The 18884-nt window shown below is 32.6% G+C and overlaps 2 protein-coding genes across 3 annotated transcripts in view; one reads left to right on the top strand and one right to left on the bottom strand.

Annotated features, from left to right (window-relative positions):
- The window catches only part of Snmp2 (Sensory neuron membrane protein 2), a 691945-nt gene that overhangs the window by 250563 nt on the left and 422498 nt on the right, over positions 1 to 18884 (bottom strand). The window lies entirely within an intron of this gene.
- The window catches only part of LOC142235029 (uncharacterized), a 39309-nt gene that overhangs the window by 2117 nt on the left and 18308 nt on the right, over positions 1 to 18884 (top strand). The gene's annotated exons all lie outside the window — the stretch shown is intronic.

Below are 18884 nucleotides of genomic sequence, written 5' to 3'. Positions count from 1 at the left end.
GCTTGATAACTTTTTTTAAAAAAAAACGCATAAAATTTGCAAAATCTCATCGGTTCTTTATTTGAAACGTTAGATTGGTCCATGACATTTACTTTTTGAAGATAATTTCATTTAAATGTTGACCGCGGCTGCGTCTTAGGTGGTCCATTCGGAAAGTCCAATTTTGGGCAACTTTTTCGAGCATTTCGGCCGGAATAGCCCGAATTTCTTCGGAAATGTTGTCTTCCAAAGCTGGAATAGTTGCTGGCTTATTTCTGTAGACTTTAGACTTGACGTAGCCCCACAAAAAATAGTCTAAAGGCGTCAAATCGCATGATCTTGGTGGCCAACTTACCGGTCCATTTCTTGAGATGAATTGTTCTCCGAAGTTTTCCCTCAAAATGGCCATAGAATCGCGAGCTGTGTGGCATGTAGCGCCATCTTGTTGAAACCACATGTCAACCAAGTTCAGTTCTTCCATTTTTGGCAACAAAAAGTTTGTTAGCATCGAACGATAGCGATCGCCATTCACCGTAACGTTGCGTCCAACAGCATCTTTGAAAAAATACGGTCCAATGATTCCACCAGCGTACAAACCACACCAAACAGTGCATTTTTCGGGATGCATGGGCAGTTCTTGAACGGCTTCTGGTTGCTCTTCACTCCAAATGCGGCAATTTTGCTTATTTACGTAGCCATTCAACCAGGAATGAGCCTCATCGCTGAACAAACTTTGTCGATAAAAAAGCGGATTTTCTGCCAACTTTTCTAGGGCCCATTCACTGAAAATTCGACGTTGTGGCTCGTTAGTAAGTCTATTCATGATGAAATGTCAAAGCATACTGAGCATCTTTCTCTTTGACACCATGTCTGAAATCCCACGTGATCTGTCAAATACTAATGCATGAAAATCCTAACCTCAAAAGAATCACCCTTTATATATTCTGGGTCGTGGTAAAATTCTGAGTCGATCTAGCGAAGTCCGTTCATCGGTCCGTCTGTTAAAATCATACTAAATTCCGATCCATAGATTTAACCTCCGGACCCCCGTGGAGGAATAAGTTTCTTCCTACCCGGTAAAAATTCAGTACGTAATGTAAGTATATGTCCTCCTAATACCGTCTTTAAATTGTAAGTTCGTCCACACGTGACATATATTAAAATAAAACAAGTATATACAGCACTAAGTTCGGCCGGGCCGAATAAATACCCACCACCATGAATCAAATATAATAGTTTCCTTTGAGAATTTCATGGGGGTTTGATGACAGATATTTTCCCAAGCAGATCAGTTCAACCAGTACGCTTCCCACAGATAAATGTAAAGATTTCACCTATGAAGACTACATCAGATTCTGAATTTATAAGAACCATTTTTTGTTTTAGTTTTAGAGGAATCATAAACATATATTGTAAGTATGCAAGAAAATGATGAAATAATGCCTTGATTTGAAATCTATAATCTGTGGATATTCATCCCAATTATTTAAATGACTACGAGAAGTAAAATCTGGAAATTTTCCATTCGGTACCCTCAATAAGTGAAATCGGTCTATATGGAGGCCTTACCAAATGGACCGATAAAACTAAATCATATACACTTTGTTATGGGTCTAAAATGCCAGTATATTTGCAATTTGTGGCAAATCGGATAAAAACTACAATTTCTATACACCGTAGGAGTTAAATCGGGAGTTTGGTGTAATGGGGGCTATAGAAAAACATGGAAAGATACACACAGTATTCAGCACATTTAATTGTAGTTCTAGAATCTCGACCCCAAATCGGAGGGCCGGTTTAGGTGGGGGCTATATCAAAAACTGTACCGATACTCAATATATTCGGCACACCCCTTTATGGACCTAGAATACCTCTAGATTTCCAATTTCAGGCAAATTGGATAAAAACTACGGATTCTAGAAGCCCAAGAAGTAAATCTGGAGATCGGTTTATATGGGGACTATATCGAAACATGGTCCGATAATCACCATTTTCGGCACACCCCTTTATGATCCTAGAATACCACTACATTTCCAATTTCAGGCAAATTGGATAGAAACTACGGATTCTAAAAGCCCAAGAAGTAAATCTAGAGATCGGCCTAGATGGGGACTATATCGAAACATGGTCCGATAATACCATTTTCGGCACACCCCTTTATGGTCCTAGAATACCTCCACGTTTCCGATTTCAGGCAAATTGGATAAAAACTACGGATTCTAGAAGCCCAAGAAGTAAATCTGAAGATCGGTCTATATGGGGATTATATCGAAACATGGTCCGATAATCAACATTTATGGTCCTAGAATACCTCTAGATTTCCAAATTCAGGCAAAATCGGGAAATCGGTCCATATGGGGGCTATACCAAAACATGGACCCATAGGCACCATTTTCGGTAAACTTTTTGACGGTCCTAAAATACCTCTAGATTTCCAATTTCAGGCAAATTGGATAAAAACTACAGGTTTTATAAACCCAAGACCCCAACTCGGGAGGTCGGTTTATATGGGAACTATACTAAAACTTGGACCGATATAGCCCATATTCGAACTTGACCTGCCTGCGGGATTACAACAGACAGACAGACGGACATGCTTATATCGTCTTAGAATTTCTCCCTGATCAAGAATATATATACTTTCTACAGTCGGAAATCGATATTTCGATGTTTTTATACCCGTTACCATTCTATGGTGGTGGGTATAAAAAGGCGGTTAAATACGTATATAATTCAGTTTCACAAAATTTTCTATAGAAATAAAATGTTGGAATATGGAAATAAAATTTTGAGAAAATTTTCTATAGAAATAAAAATTTGAGAAAATTTTCCATAAATTTTTTTTTTAGAAAACTTTCGATAGAAATAAAATGTTAACAAAACTTTTAATAGAAATAAACTTTTGGCAAAATTTTCGATAGAAATAAAATTTTGACAAAAATTTCTATAGAAATAAAATTTTTACAAAATTTGCTATAGAAATAAAATTTTCCATAGAAATAAAATTTTGACAAACTTTTCTATAGAAATAAAATGTTGACAAAGTTTTCTATAGAAATAAAATTTTGACAAAATTTTCTATAGAAATAAAATGTTGACAAAATTTTCTATAGAAATAAAATTTTGACAAACTTTTGTATAGAAATAAAATGTTGACAAACTTTTGCATAGAAATAAAATGTTGACAAAGTTTTCTATAGAAATAAAATTTTGACAAAATTTTCTTAAAAATAAAATCTTGACAAAATTTTATATAAAAAAATTTTGACAAAATTTTCTATAGAAATAAAATTTTGACAAAATTTTCTATAGAAATAAAATTTTGACAAAATTTTCTACAGAAATAAAATTTTGACAAACTTTTGTATAGAAATAAAATGTTGACAAAGTTTTCTATAGAAATAAAATGTTGACAAAATTTTCTATAGAAATAAAATCTTTACAAAATTTTCTATAGAAATAAAATTTTGACAAAATTTTCTATACTAATAGAATTTTGACAAAAATTTCTATAGATATAACATTTTGGTAGATTATTTTTGACTCGAGTGGCAACTATGATAATGAACCGATATGGACCAATTTTTGTGTGATTGCGGATAGGCTATATAAAACTATAGCCCGAAATGGACCAATTTTGCTTGGTTGTTATAGACCATATACTAACACCACGTACCAAATTTCAGCCGGATCAAATAAATTTTTCCCCTCCAAGAGGCTCCAGAGGTCAAATCTAGGGATCGGGTTATATGGGGGCTATATAAAATTATGAACCAATATGGATCAATTTTTGCACGGTTGTTAAGGACCACATACTAACACCACGTATCAAATTTCAACCGGATCGGTTCTCTAAGGGTGATACGGTCAAAATTTGGTCAATGGAAAACGCGTGTAAATCGGTGAAATCGTTTATTTAAAAAATCAAATTACATTTATTTTTCAAGTTCAATTAGTATACAATTCAGGAAAAATATTCAGTTAGGCTTTCGCTTTTCCAAATCCGAATTGCCGGGCCTCACGCTTGACACCTGCCATCAGATTTTGTACAGCCACCTTGTCCACCTTCTTCGCCGCAGAAAGCCAGTTTGCCTTGAACTGCTGCTCGTCCTTAGCAGTTTTTTTGGTCTTCTGTAGGATCCGCTTGACAATAGCCCAGTATTTCTCAATTGGGCGGAGCTCTGGCGTGTTGGGAGGGTTCTTGTCCTTTGGAACCACCTGCACGTTTTTGGCGGCGTTCCACTCTATGGCCGATCCACCGTGGTGCAATGGTGGCTCGGACTAACCTACCGTATTGGCAAGATGCCAAATCCGGCCAAAACAGTACGGAACAACCGTGTTTCTTCAGGAAAGGCAGCAGACGTTTATTCAAACACTCTTTCACGTAAATTTCTTGGTTGACAGTCCCGGAAGCTATGAAAATGCTGCTTTTCAAGCCACAGGTACAGATGGCTTGCCAAACCAGATATTTCTTTGCGAACTTTGACAGTTTTATGTGCTTGAAAATATCTGCTACCTTTCCCCTTTATTTTGCCGTATAAAACTCCTGTCCCGGAAGCTGCTTGTAGTCGGCATTGACGTAGGTTTCGTCGTCCATTACCACGCAGTCAGACTTCGTCAGCATCGTCGTGTACAGCCTCCGGGATCGCGCTTTGGCCGTCGTATTTTGTTTATCATCGCGATTTGGAGTCACTACCTTCTTGTAAGTCGATAGTCCGGCTCGTTTTTTGGCTCGATGCACGGTTGTAGACGATACACCCAGCTTATTTGCGGCATCTCGGAGAGAGAGGTTAGGGTTTCGCTTGAAACTACCGGCAACTCTCTTTGTCGTCTCAGCGGCTTCCGGTTTTCGATTTCCCACCGATCCAGACTTCCTGGCTGTCGACAAACGTTCCCCAAACACTTTAATTACATTTGTAACGGTTGATTTGGCAACATTTAGCGATTTTGCCAGCTTTGCGTGCGAGTAGCTCGGATTTTCGCGATGCGCGAGCAAAATTTTGATACGCTGCTCTTCGTGCTTGGACGGCATTTTGACAACTGAAGAGTGAATTCCAAAATCAAAATAGGAGCAACATTCTACACACTCAAAATGAGGGGTGTTCAGGTTTTTTAAATGCAAAATTTCTCCTCCAGAAAGCTTAAGAAACCTAATTTGTGGATCGACTTACGTAGGGCTTGTATACACGTATGGACCGTTATGATGATCAAATCACGGGAGTTATATAAAACCATGGACCGATATGGACCATTTTGTGCATTCACCCAGAGAAACATGTTTTAAGAGCAAAATGTTATTTTTGGGTGGTGACCCATGGTTTTCGCAACCATCTTATTTTCTCGGAAATCATGTATCTGATTTCAGTAAGCAGGTTACATTTGACAAGAAAATAACATTTTGGTGACAAACATGTTACATGGTCACCATACAAAAATAACATTTTGCTCTTGAAACATGTTTGAGGTGATCATATTCCTTCTATGCGTGTTGTTATTAAAGGGAATATACTGACATCACACGCAAAGTTTTAACGGGATTGGAAGAAATTTTCCATCCCCCCACATAGTACAAGAAGTGAAATCTGGAGATCAGTTTATATGGGGACTTTACATATGTATGGATCGACATCACGTAGCAAAATCTTATACATAAGAAACAAATTAAAATAATCAATGATTTTATTTCTAAATACTATCTCAGAAAACCGAAGGGTACGTATTTAATTATAATAGATCGTTCCAAATTTGCATAGTTCTCCTCAAAGACGGCAACTTAAAGTTATAAATTCAGACTCGACTTCAAGGCAAAATTATGCTACGTTTTAAGAAAAAACGTCTTTAAAATAATGTATTGAAAAACATATCCTATTTTTAAAGGCTTTTTAGCTTTGTAGCCAAAATGCAAAAATTCAATAAATTTAAAGACGATTTCATTAAGTTCGAAGATTTTTTCAGAAGTATTAGAGTCAATTTGACCACAGTAAAACAAACTTTTCTTTCATGTTAGGATACCCAATTCCAAGTCGAATCACTTAACTATAAGGACAAAACGACTCCATTGAAAAGTTTATCGACTTTTGGACAAGGAAAAAAATCTTTATATTTTTTCGACGATGAAAAAAGTTTTTTCATAAAGATCAAAACATTTTAGGTTGTGACCATGTTCTTATAACTAGGAGAAAAACATTTTTAATGAATACCATAACATTTTAAATCGTGACCATTGTCTTTTCATTCAAACAAAATTCTTTTTATCAATATAATAAGATGATCAAGATGAGGACAATTATATTTTTCTTAGAACCATGTTCACTGAGCCAACATGGTTGGAGGTTAAAATGTTACATGGTCGCCGCAAAAATAGCTGCTATCATATTATTTTGCTCTTCGAATATGATTGTGACAATCATGTTTCTTCTCTGCGTGTATTGCAATTAGAAAAATGTTTGCTTGAGTTCCAAATTCTAAATCCTTAAAAAAAGTAAACGTTGGCAATCGTCTTATATGGATGCTTTATAAGAAATAGTTGACTTCTTGTCAAAATAATGGAAAACACAATGTCGAATTTTTATAATCCTCTGAATCGTTTAATCGACTTTTGGTTTTTATTTTAATTCGATTTTTGATGTTGCCCAAAATAAACTTTTAATCGACTGCTATTTACAATTATGAACACGAGTCTACCAAAAATGGCAGATTTTTTACTGTTTGGTAGATTGGTAGAATTCTTGATGTTTTGGAAGATTTTGCAAAATATTCCTCTCCAACTATGAAATGCTTCATAAATTTTCTATAGAAATAACATTTTGAAACAAATTTCTACCGAAATAAAATTCTGACAAAATTTTCTATAAAAACAAAATTTTGAAAAAATTTTTTTTATAGAAATAAATTTTTGACAAAATTTTGCATAGAAATTATATTTTGACAAAATTTCCTGATGACATAAAATGTTGACAAAATTTTCTATAGAAATAAAATTTTGACAACATTTTCGATAGAAATATAAAATTTTGACAACATTTTCGATAGAAATATAAAATTTTGACAAAATTTTCTATGGCAATAAAATTTTGGTAGACTATTTTTGGCTCGAGTGGCAATCGTGATTTTTCTCTGATTGGGGATCGATTCATTTGGGGCTATATAATATAGAACGATACGGACCAATTTTGGCATCGTTGTTATCGGCCATACCGTAGCGAAATGTACTAAATTTCAACCGGATCGGATGAATTTTGCTCCTTCAAGAGGCTCCGGAGGTCAAATTTGGGGACCGGTTTATAAACCGATATAGACCAGTTTTTGCATGGTTGTTAGAGACCATATACTAACACCGCGTACTAAGCTTCAATCGGATCGGATGAATTTTGCTTCTCCAAGAGGCTCCGGAGGTCAAATCTGGGGAGCGGTTTATATAAGGGCTATATATAATTCCAATTCTGGCATGGTTGTTAGAGACCATATACCAACAACATGTACCAAATTTCAGCCAGATCGGATGAAATATGCTACTCTTAGAGGCTCCGCAAGCCAAATCTGAGGGTCCGTTTATATGGGAGCTATACGTAAAAGTGAACCGATATGATCCATTTACAATACCGTCCGACCTACATCAATAGAAACTACTTGTGCCAAGTTTCAAGTCAATAGCTTGTATCGTTCCAAAGTTAGCGTGATTTCAACACACGGACGGACGGACATGCGTAGATCGATTCAGAATTTCACCACGACCCAGAATATATACACTTTATGGGGTCTTAGAGCAATATTTCGATGTGTTACAAACGGAATGACAAAGTTAATATACCCCTTATCCTGTGGTGGAGGGTATAAAAATTGAAATCTGGTCTATTCAAAATGTCGTTTCTTCCGCAAAAGTAAATTTTTTAAATTGGAAGAAATTTACTTTTTTATTACATTCTACGCATTTGAAGTGCAGTCAGAAAATTAATCTGTACAGAAAGTCATCGGACGGACTTTGCCCTGAGCACTACGACAGGTCGAGGAATGGTAAATTTGTTATACCCCAGCCAATGGGCGCATTGTAAACTACAGCCTTGGCACGCATACCAAAAATAAAAAAAAATAAAAAAAAAACTGCATGAGAGGAAAAAAAGACAAGGATATTTTTCGCGCAACATGGTTTTACATGATATGTGAAACCACATCCTAAAAACGTCCTTCATGTGGGAAAATGAAACCTGTGGTGATATCCGCAATGGGAAAAACTAAATTGAGTTTTGTTTCGTTTTCCTTGCTTCAGCGTTCTTCTCCTCCAACAACAAACCTTCGGAAAGTTAACCAAGACGTCTTTTTTAGGATGTGGGATGTTGGTCTCACTTTGGCATGCCATTGAGTCGCCATTATTGATGTGAAATGTATTCACATTTTAGAATCTGAAGGTCCCTTGTTTAACTCTTATGCCACAGATTGTTAATGGCAGTGCATACACATCCATGTGTTCGCCATCGTCAAGTGCACTGCGTAAGATTATTGTATATAAAAGGTCAAGAGCATTTGGAAGTAAGTAAGTAATTATAGTTTATATTGGGAATTTTAATTAAACAGAAACACAAGATGTTTATATCAGCTGTTAAAAACCACTCTGAGTTAAGTATCCAGCTAAAACAGGCAAAGGGCTTTAAGGTCCTGTATGGGAATTTTCAGTAATTACAAGCATTGGAGAAAGCGAAGCAAATTGGGTGCAGACGACCACAAAAATATCTTAGACTAACTATACTGAAAAAAAAAAAATATATCCTAAACTAATTACATTGAGGAAGAAAATTTTGGACAAACAAATTTTCTTTACAATATTTTCTTGAAAAGCAAATAAAACATATTTGAAACACTTGTCACAATCGAATACGTATTCTGAATTTTGTGGCGTTTGTTACATTTGAGAGATGTTATCAGTGAAGACTTTGTGTTCAATATTCCAAAAATGCCGAACTTGTGATCCAGAAGTAGTACTTTTTTGGATCATCTACAATGATCCAAAAATGTTTCGGAAGTACTTCATAGAAATCCGAATTGCGTTTTGTTTGTATGTTCTGGGTAAGCTCAGAAACGGCTGAACCGAAAGTTTGAAGCAAATCAATAGGAAACTCCGGCCTCGGGGATCATATGAATGTATGCGACCGGACATATCCCCCAACATCCCTTGGGGCGGTCACATCGCCTAATTTTAGTTTGGGCTTTATGTCCTCCCTCATCGCGGTCATAAGCCTCATAAAAAAAAATGTGGGTGTTATGACCGTTTGAATATAATTTAATATAAAAAATATTTTAAAATAACAAAATATATTTTTTTAAATATTTCAAATGATTACTTCATCTGTAGCAGTTTTTCAATATTTTGTTTAGAAATGTGATTGTTGTGAAAGTGATTGTATGTTGTTTCGGAAAATGAGTACATTAGTTGTGGCTATGCGATTGACATGTTAATAAGACTTCCCCAACAATTTGATATGCCTAACTCTAAATATAATTAAATTTGAGTACTAAAATGTGTACACTGAAAAAAATATTGTCGTGAGGTCAAAGATTTCATGTCTTTAAAATACAAATGCAAATTTTGTTTAGCATAGAAGATGCATTTATCTGATATAAAGTTTTTTTCCTTGTCCAAAAGTCGATAAACTTTTCAATGAAGTCGTATTGTCATTATAATTAAGTGGTTTCACTTAAAATGGGTATCATAACATGAAAGAAAAACTGTTTGGGCTAAGGTCAACTTTACTTTAATAATTCAGAAAAATTCTTTAAATTTAATGAAATTGTCTTTAAATTTGTTGTCTTTTTGCATCTTGGCTACAAAGCAAAAAATCGTTCAAATTAGGACATGTTTTTCAACACTGTATTTGAAAGACTTTTTTAGTTGAAACATAGCAAAAATTCTATTGGAAGTCGAGTCTAAAATTTGGAAAACAAAGTTGTCGTTAACTCGTTTTTAATGGACTTTGATCGCTTATGAAGAAAGAAGCTGAAAAAACGAAAAAATAGTATCCTTACTTGTATTCTCCGCTTCTTTGGAATCAATAGCTCGGAAAGTAAAGACAAAATCTTTGGAACCGAGAAAGTTTGTTTTTATAAGTGTATGCGGTGAAAAGAGAGCGATAAATATAAAAGACATTTGGAAAAAAATGGAGAATGGGTTTTTGTTCTTTATGAATAGGTAGACCAAGAAGGATACTTTAACATATAAAGGTGAAAATTATATTAAGTACAAAATTATTTAATAAACATTTTTGTACCCTACACTTCCGTTTGTAATATATTTGTATATCTATATATATATATATACATATATATATATATATATATATATATATATATATATATATATATATATATATATATATATATATATATATATATATATATATATATATATATATATATATATATATATATATATATATATATATATATATATATATATATATATATATATATATATATATATATATATATATATATATATATATATATATATATATATATATATATATATATATATATATATATATATATATATATATATATATATATATATATATATATATATATATATATATATATATATATATATATATATATATATATATATATATATATATATATATATATATATATATATATATATATATATATTGGAATAGTTGGAATAGCTGGACAGGTACGAATATTGTGTCTATAAAAGTAAAATGGTGAAAAATCGATTTATAAATGGTCTATCAGTTATGGACATTAGAGGCCATTAATTTAATGTAAATAATTTCGAGTGGCTTTGATGAAACAACTTTCTCCCAAAAGACCGGCTCAGATGGCACGTTGGCAGAGGTTATTAAAGCTTTCTAGGACATCGGGTGTATATGGAGATTTCTCAAGTAATTATGTAGGGCTATCTCAAAATCTGGGCCGACGGAAAATTTCCGCATTTATTTATGGATCTCAAATAACTCTAAATTCAAAATTTCTGACAAAGCTTATGAAAATTTTTGACTGGAAAAATTTTCTTACAACAAATCGAAAGTTGGGTTTATATGTAGGTGCTGTATCACAAAATTTTCCGGTATGACCCATCTTCGAACTCGACATGCTTGCCAAAAATTCAGAACGTTAGGTTCTACTGTTGTAGTACCTTAAAATTGTACCGTTATCAAGAGTATATAGAGGGTCAAAAATCGATATTTTAATGTGTTAAAAATGGACAATACAATTCAGCCCATATTCTAGTATCGTTTTTCGATTAAAACCCCTAATTGAATTTAAATTGTCGATATATTTCCTTAATTACAAAGACATGAAGTGTTTTTCAAATTTTGTTTCGCCTGAGTCGGAATCGAGTAAAATTTCTACGACTCCGGCTCCGACTCCAGCAAAATCTTCAAACTCCGACTCCAAGACTCCGACTCCACAGCCCTGTACACTTCTACTACAGTCTGTTAGAAAAGGCCCTAAATCTGGAACTATAAGCCTCAAACTTTAATGCTGGCTCACTCAGAATTGATGAAAAAAAAAATCCTATAAAAGGATGCCTGAGTACAGTACCTTCATGCAAGAATACAAAATAAAATTCATGCATGTGTTCCATTGGCACACTTTCATTTTAAATGGGCATGTGTCAATTAAAGCTCATGGCAGCTAGTATTTTTCGCTCCCACTGAGTTAAGCCAAATTTAGTTTGTAGCATATAGAAAAGTTTGAAGTGGGTTCATATGAACTACCTAATATAAATGCATAAATAGCATAGAGCTACGAGTAAAGACGGATGAATCCAACTGCAACATACTCTACACAAATGTCATTGCATTTTGCTATTGTGAACAAGTAAGGAATGTCTAAAGTCGGACAGGACAGGGCCGTCTATATTATAATCTGCACCACCACCACCAGAATTTGCTTCCACGCCCTCAAGAAATCACATCGCGAGATCGGTTTATACGGGACTATATTAAAACTGGGACCTATATAAACCAATTTAGCACAGCTTTTTACGAATATAAAACACCTCTCGATTTTAAATTTCTAGCAAATAAGATTCAAATTTTTGGACAAAAATGTTCCATACTTTACACAAAAAGGTGTGCTGAATATGGTGTGTATCGGTCGATGTTTTGTTATAACCCCATATAGACCGATTTGATATTTTGAGCGTGTTGAGACCCCAATTTTTATACGATTTGATGAAATTCCATTTAGCTGAAATTCAAATTAGTGGCGAATATGATGTATAGCGGTCCACGTGCAGGTATAACCCCCATATATACCGATATCCAGATTCGACTTTTGGTACTTAAGGTCCACAAAGTAGTGTCGAAGTATACTGGTCCATGCTTTGATATAGCTCCCGTATAAATCGATTCCGCAGATTTGGGGTATTGAGCACATATACGTACACCCTCAAAAAAAAAAAAATCGCTTCTTTAACATATGTTCCAATCATATTTTGCAGGAAGCACATATATTATTGGATACTGCCGAAACATTAATATGTTTGTTTTATGTGAACATATTATATGTTTGGAAGCATTTTGAGCCCAAAAAATATATGCTTGGAAGAATTTTTCCCAAAGACGATTGTGCTCATTGCCTAACATACTCGTAATTTCCACTTCCACGAAATATTTTAGTTCTTGGCACCTTTTTCTGTAATACAAATAATGTTGAAGGAATTATTCACTTTTATAAATTTTTTAAATTTTACCTTTCGCTGCACGCAGAATCGAACCGAGGACCATACAGTTTGTAAGCCAACACACAATCCACTGGGCTACGTAGCTGTTATAGTCACCAGTAGATAGTTATCGTTATAAGTTACATTTATATAGCATAGTTTGCAGCGCCCACGAGCCCATGCAAACATAACATTATTTAACAGAAACATACATTTATTTTCCACGTGGAGCAGTGGTTAGCATGTCTGCCTTGCATGCAAAGGGTCGTGGGTTCAATACCTGCTCCGACCGAACACTTTTTTATTATTTTTAATTTACCCATTTATATTTATACACAGAAAAAAAGTGTCTCGTAAATTTAAGAAGATTTTTACAATAATTTATTACAAGAATTTTCCAGAATTTTTGTTCATTTTTCGTATCTTCAACGAAAATTAACTACTCGAAAGGAAATTTTACAAATTCTAAGTAGCAATCGTTTAGTTCATGGCCTACAAAATACGATGGAAATTTCCTTAAAAAATTTCTTAACTGGTAGTTAAAAATGCGTTTGTCATGCTATAAAACTACTTGTGAAATGTAAAGTATTTTCTAAATAATAAGTGCAATTTACTATAAGATTTTTTTGTATGAGAAAATATTTTATTACGAAAAATGAACTTGAAAGTGGATAGGAATTTCTTACTGACAATTCCTATAGTTAATAATTGTTGGTAAAAAATTACCCATGAAATATTTTTAGTTCACATGTAATTAAATTTATAGACATTTTCGTCAAAAATGGTAGATAACATTTCATGAAAATTTTGCAAATTTTAAGTTAAACGTTTCATCGTTCATAAACTGGTGTGCCTTTACGAATATTATTCTTAGAGTAAATTGTCAGCAGATGCAATGAACTAATGCATAGTACAGAGATCTTTATCGGCGTAGTGGAATGTGATTAATGTAAAGATGATGTTACTTGAGTTTTGTTGTGTATACATGAGTGTGGGGTTGTTTTTATTTTTGTCCATTTAGTGGTTTGTGTCAAAGACAATAAACTCTAGGAAGATAGGAAATTGGCTACTGAGGAGATCAAACCATTTACCGTGTTAGTTTCATACTCGAACCAAACGCGTATACGACAAGTATTGACATAGCATTAAAATGCAAATAAATAGAAATTAAGTACACGGAATCAATTTCCATAAAGGGGAAAATTAATTTTTTTTGTTGTTGCCTAACATTTAACATTGTTTCATTAAGAAAATTAAGTTTTTCATTTAAAAAATAAAAACGAAAAACAAATAAAAAAATTACAAACATGTATGGAACTAACATGGTAAATGCAACATTTGGTATGACGCAAGCCAATTTCCTATCTTCCTCAAGTTTATTGTCTTTGGTTTTGGCTTTGCTTGGTTTTGTTTGGCATGCTTCAGTTGTATAGTTGGCGTTGGCGTGGGCTGTTGCATCTTTTTAGCTGGTATGCAACAAGGGAATATAAAGACGTGGAATATTTTGGATTTTTGAGACATATATTGGTGTTTGTTAATTAAACCCTTTAAATTAAACTTATTAATATTTTATCAGTAGTTTAGAAAAAAGTTGTTAAGAATATTTAGGAAAATATGTTGAAAGTGTATTGAAATTTTTATTATTCTATGTAAAAAAATAATATTCAATTCCAGATGAATTTGGAAAATTTTTGTTATATCTCAGCGTATAGTTTATTCATAAATTGGTAAGTATTTTTTTAATATGACTTTCTTTTAAAAAGAATATTTTTTATGTATATTATTATTTGTTAATTAATTTTTTTTGGAAATCAGTTTAATGGTTTTCTTTGTTGTAAAAACAATATTTAATTTCAGAGCAACTCCAGATGGATTCGAACAAATTTAAAAAATAGAGAATTGGTAAGTTTTCTTTTAAAAATTGCCTTTTTTCGACTAGAATATTTACGTTTTTATGACCTTTTTATCATCAAAATTACAGGTTTTTAATACCTTATTTTAGTATTTCTTTAATAAATTTTTTGGAAACCAATGTAATATTTTTAATGTAAAAATAAATATTTAATTTCAGAATAACCCCTTAAAAATTTGGACAAATTTTTAGTACTCCTTTGCCTGTAATTTAACAGTGAATTGGTAAGGATTCTTTAACTTTCTTTTAACCCTCGACAGTCATCCTTATTTTTTGTACATTAACGTCATCCTTCGTCATTTTGACTACGGCTGATTTCAAGACGCTATAATTTTCATCGTGAGCGAAAAAGTGAACCAAACTTGAATTTATTTTCTTATTCAATTTGGTTTTAAGTAGTATAAAACAAAAATTCATAAAACGGTCGAATTAGTATAACTTAAATTTCCCAATAGACTAAAATGCATTTTAAATCGAAAATGAAATTACGTGTCGTCATTTTGACGAATGATGACTGTCTAGGGATATCAAGAATATTTAGTTTTTTTATGCATATTATTATTTTTTTCATTAGATTTTTTGAAAACCCATTTAATAATTTTATTTAATGTAAAAAATAAATATTTAATTTCAGAGTAACCCAAATAAATTTGGACAACTTTTTATATTTCCCCTCAGCGTACAATTTAATAGAGAATTGGTAAGTTTTATATTAAAACTTTGGCTTTCTTTCAACTAGAATATTTATTTTATTATATCTTTCACATCGATAACAACACACTTTTATGAGTTTATTTAGAATACTTCATTATTTCTCTAATTGTTTCAGGTACAAATTTTATGAGATACGTTTCCCAAAGAAAAGTGAAATTCCTTACACCATTTGATAAAATGGCCCAAATATTGTAAGTTACAAGCTAAAATGAAGAATTAAAAATTATATTTCATTACATGGTGTTAATTTTTAACAATTTTCATTATTGTTTCCATTTTTTCCAGCAAGATATGTGAAAAAATTACCTACGATGAATAAAAAAAGGATAAGTCAAAATGTCCAAACAGCGAGTTCAAATGAACTACTCTCTGTTCCACGACGTCATCATTTCTATTCACAAAAAACATTGTATTAAGAACTTTCATCATAATTTTTTATAATAAAATACTTTTGCTTAAAGAAAGTTTAATTTTAATGTATGAAAATGTTCATAATAGTAAAACGGTTTGTTGTTCCTTTAATTATTTAATTTCTCTGTACTGTGGAATGCTTGATTTAAAAATAGTTTAGTTGTCGACATTTTAAAAAGACTGTTAACCAATTTTTATTATCGGGTTTCCCAAAAAATAAGCAAGTAAACCAAAATAAAACTGACTTTTTAACTTGGTAGGGGTATATAAATCTTATGGTGTTGTAAAAATGAACTAAACTACAATGTTAAAGATGAACTAAAATTTAAGAAAATTATAAACTAGACAAGTTGAAAAAATCTTAAGGGCTAAATCATGGTCAATATTACTACAGTTTAGTTCATTTTGCAATGGAAAAGGGTTCACTGTTTTTTCAGTGTACTATATTAAATTTTTATAATGAAACTTCGAAATGTGGGTTATTAAAGATTTATAGTCAGTAGCAGTGCTTGATATAAACGAAATTGACTGATTTTTGGATAAAATATTATTTTTTTATTGCAAAAATAACAATTTTGTAACAAAAAACTGTTTTTGGTACAAAACTTTAAAATTTGGATGAAATTCAAAAACTCTAACAAAAGAAGAACGTGGAGTCGAGTAGAAACATACATAAATAATTTTATAATATAAACATAAATTTATTTAGGCGTGAACAGTTTTTTACTAGCATTTAACACCGTCGCTCTAAAATGCCTCTTATTTTTCTTTAATAATTCATTTTAAAGAAAATAAACTTTTTGAATTGTTTTAGCTGCAAAACTCGAACTTAATGCCCGCTTTTATATTTAAAGGTGCCCGTCAACTCCTCGTGGACTTGTTTTTATACATTTTACTGTGTAATTTTTCACTATTTCCTCCTTATTTCATTTTACTGTCCCAACTCTAAAAAGAGTATAGTGTCCTTTTGTTATTTTTATGAAGACCCCTGATTTCTTCTAACGAACCAAGAAAAAAATTGTGCCCATAAAGCCAAAATGATAAACGAAACTCTTGTCCACACATACATAAAATGCTGTTCTCAACGAGAAAACATATGCTGTTTGTTTTTCAAATGTCTATTCTCTTGGTTCCGAATGTCTATTCTCTTTATTCAAATTAAATAATATTTAGACTCAAGCGTATCAAATTTTTGGCCTTATCATAAAACAGTTTTCCGAAACAAAAGCGGTTTTACAGAAATTGTTCTCTTTTGATTCTTTCGCTGTGTTATGTTGATATCTTTCGTCAACTCTCCCGGTTTCCATCTCTATTTCTTTCTCTATACTCTCTCTGTCGCTTTGAATAAAATAGCACAACATATGTATGCTTAGTCGAAATTTGTAAATTTATATATGCTTGCATTCACACATATGATTTTTATGAAACATTCATGCCCCAAACATAATATATTCTAACATATTAATGTAGATGTCCCAAACATTTAGTGTTAGTTTAGGAACATTACATGTTTGCACTTAAATATATTGTGTTTTAAAATTGTGCCCGACACACATTTTGTTTATATCGGAACATATGAAAAACATATTTTTCTAAGAGTGTACGAGTATACCTCAATTTTCATGCGATTTACCTGAAATTGGAAATCTAGAAATTCTTTAGGTCCACAAAAAGTTTTTGCCGAATATGGTGTGTATCGTTTCATGTTGGCTGACCATCGTCTATATTTTGGTGTGGTATCCATATAGACAGATTTCCCGTTTTGAATTCTTGGTCATCTAGACACAACAATTTTTATCCGATCGTCGTGAATTTGTAAATCTTAATAAAGACCGATTTCCCCATTTTAACTTCTTCAGGGAATAGAAGACGCACCGGTTACCTAAATTGCAGGCAACTAAAAGTAAAAATTTCGCGAGTTTACTCCTCGTGCTCATTCGAGTAATGGGGACAAACATATATGAATTTAGATTTCAAATCATATGAAACGCGTTATTCTATCGGATTTTCGAGCCTATTTTGACGAGATATTTTTGATTCTACATATGGAGACTGACCATACCTAATATATAGCTCCCGTATTAATCGGGAGCTAAGATTCGGCCTGGCCGAACTTATTGACGTATATACTTGTTTTTTTATACCCTCCACCATAGGATGGGGTTATATTAACTTTGTCATTCCGTTTGTAACACATCGAAATATTGCTCTAAGAACCCATAAAGTACATATATTCTGGGTCGTGGTGAAATTCTGAGTCGATCTGAGCATGTCCGTCCGTCCGTCTGTTGAAATCACGCTAACTTTCGAACGAAACAAGCTATCGACTTGAAACTTGGCACAAGTAGCTGTTACACCCTCAAAAAAAATCGCTTCTTTAACATATGTTCCAAACATATTTTGCAGGAAGCACATATATTATTGGATACTGCCGAAACATTAATATGTTTGTTTTATGTGAACATATTATATGTTTGGAAGCATTTTGAGCCCAAAAATATTATATGCTTGGAAGAATTTTTCCCAAAGACGATTGTGCTCATTCCCTAACATACTCGTTATTTTCACTTCCCCGAAATATTTTTGTTCTTGGCACCTTTTTCTGTAATACAAATAATGTTGAAGAAATTATTCACTTTTATAAATTTTTTAAATTTTACCTTTCGCCTGCACGGAGAATCGAACCGAGGACCATACAGTTTGTAAGCCAACACACTATCCACTGGGCTACGTAGCTGTTATGGTCACCAGCAGATAATTATCGTTATAAGGTACATATATATATAGCATAATTTGCAGCGCCCACTAACCCATGCAAACATAACATTATTTAACAGAAACATACATTTGTTTGCCACGTGGAGCAGTGGTTAGCATGTCTGCCTTGCATGCAAAGGGTCGTGGGTTCAATCCCTGCTCCGACCGAACACTTTTTTTTTGTTTTAATTTACACATTTATATTTATACTATATTAAATTTTTATAATGAAACTTCGAAATGTGGGTTATTAAAGATTTATAGTCAGTAGCAGTGCTTGATATAAACGAAATTGACTGATTTTTGGATAAAATATTATTTTTTTATTGCAAAAATAACAATTTTGTAACAAAAAACTGTTTTTGGTGCAAAACTTTAAAATTTGGAAGGAATTCAAAAACTCTAACAAAAGAAGAACGTGGAGTC

The sequence above is a fragment of the Haematobia irritans genome, chromosome 4 (assembly GCF_050003625.1).
Source record: "Haematobia irritans isolate KBUSLIRL chromosome 4, ASM5000362v1, whole genome shotgun sequence".
NCBI lineage: Eukaryota > Metazoa > Arthropoda > Insecta > Diptera > Muscidae > Haematobia > Haematobia irritans.
The sequence above is the reverse complement of the archived record's forward strand: the minus strand, read 5'-3'. Positions and strand labels throughout refer to the sequence as shown.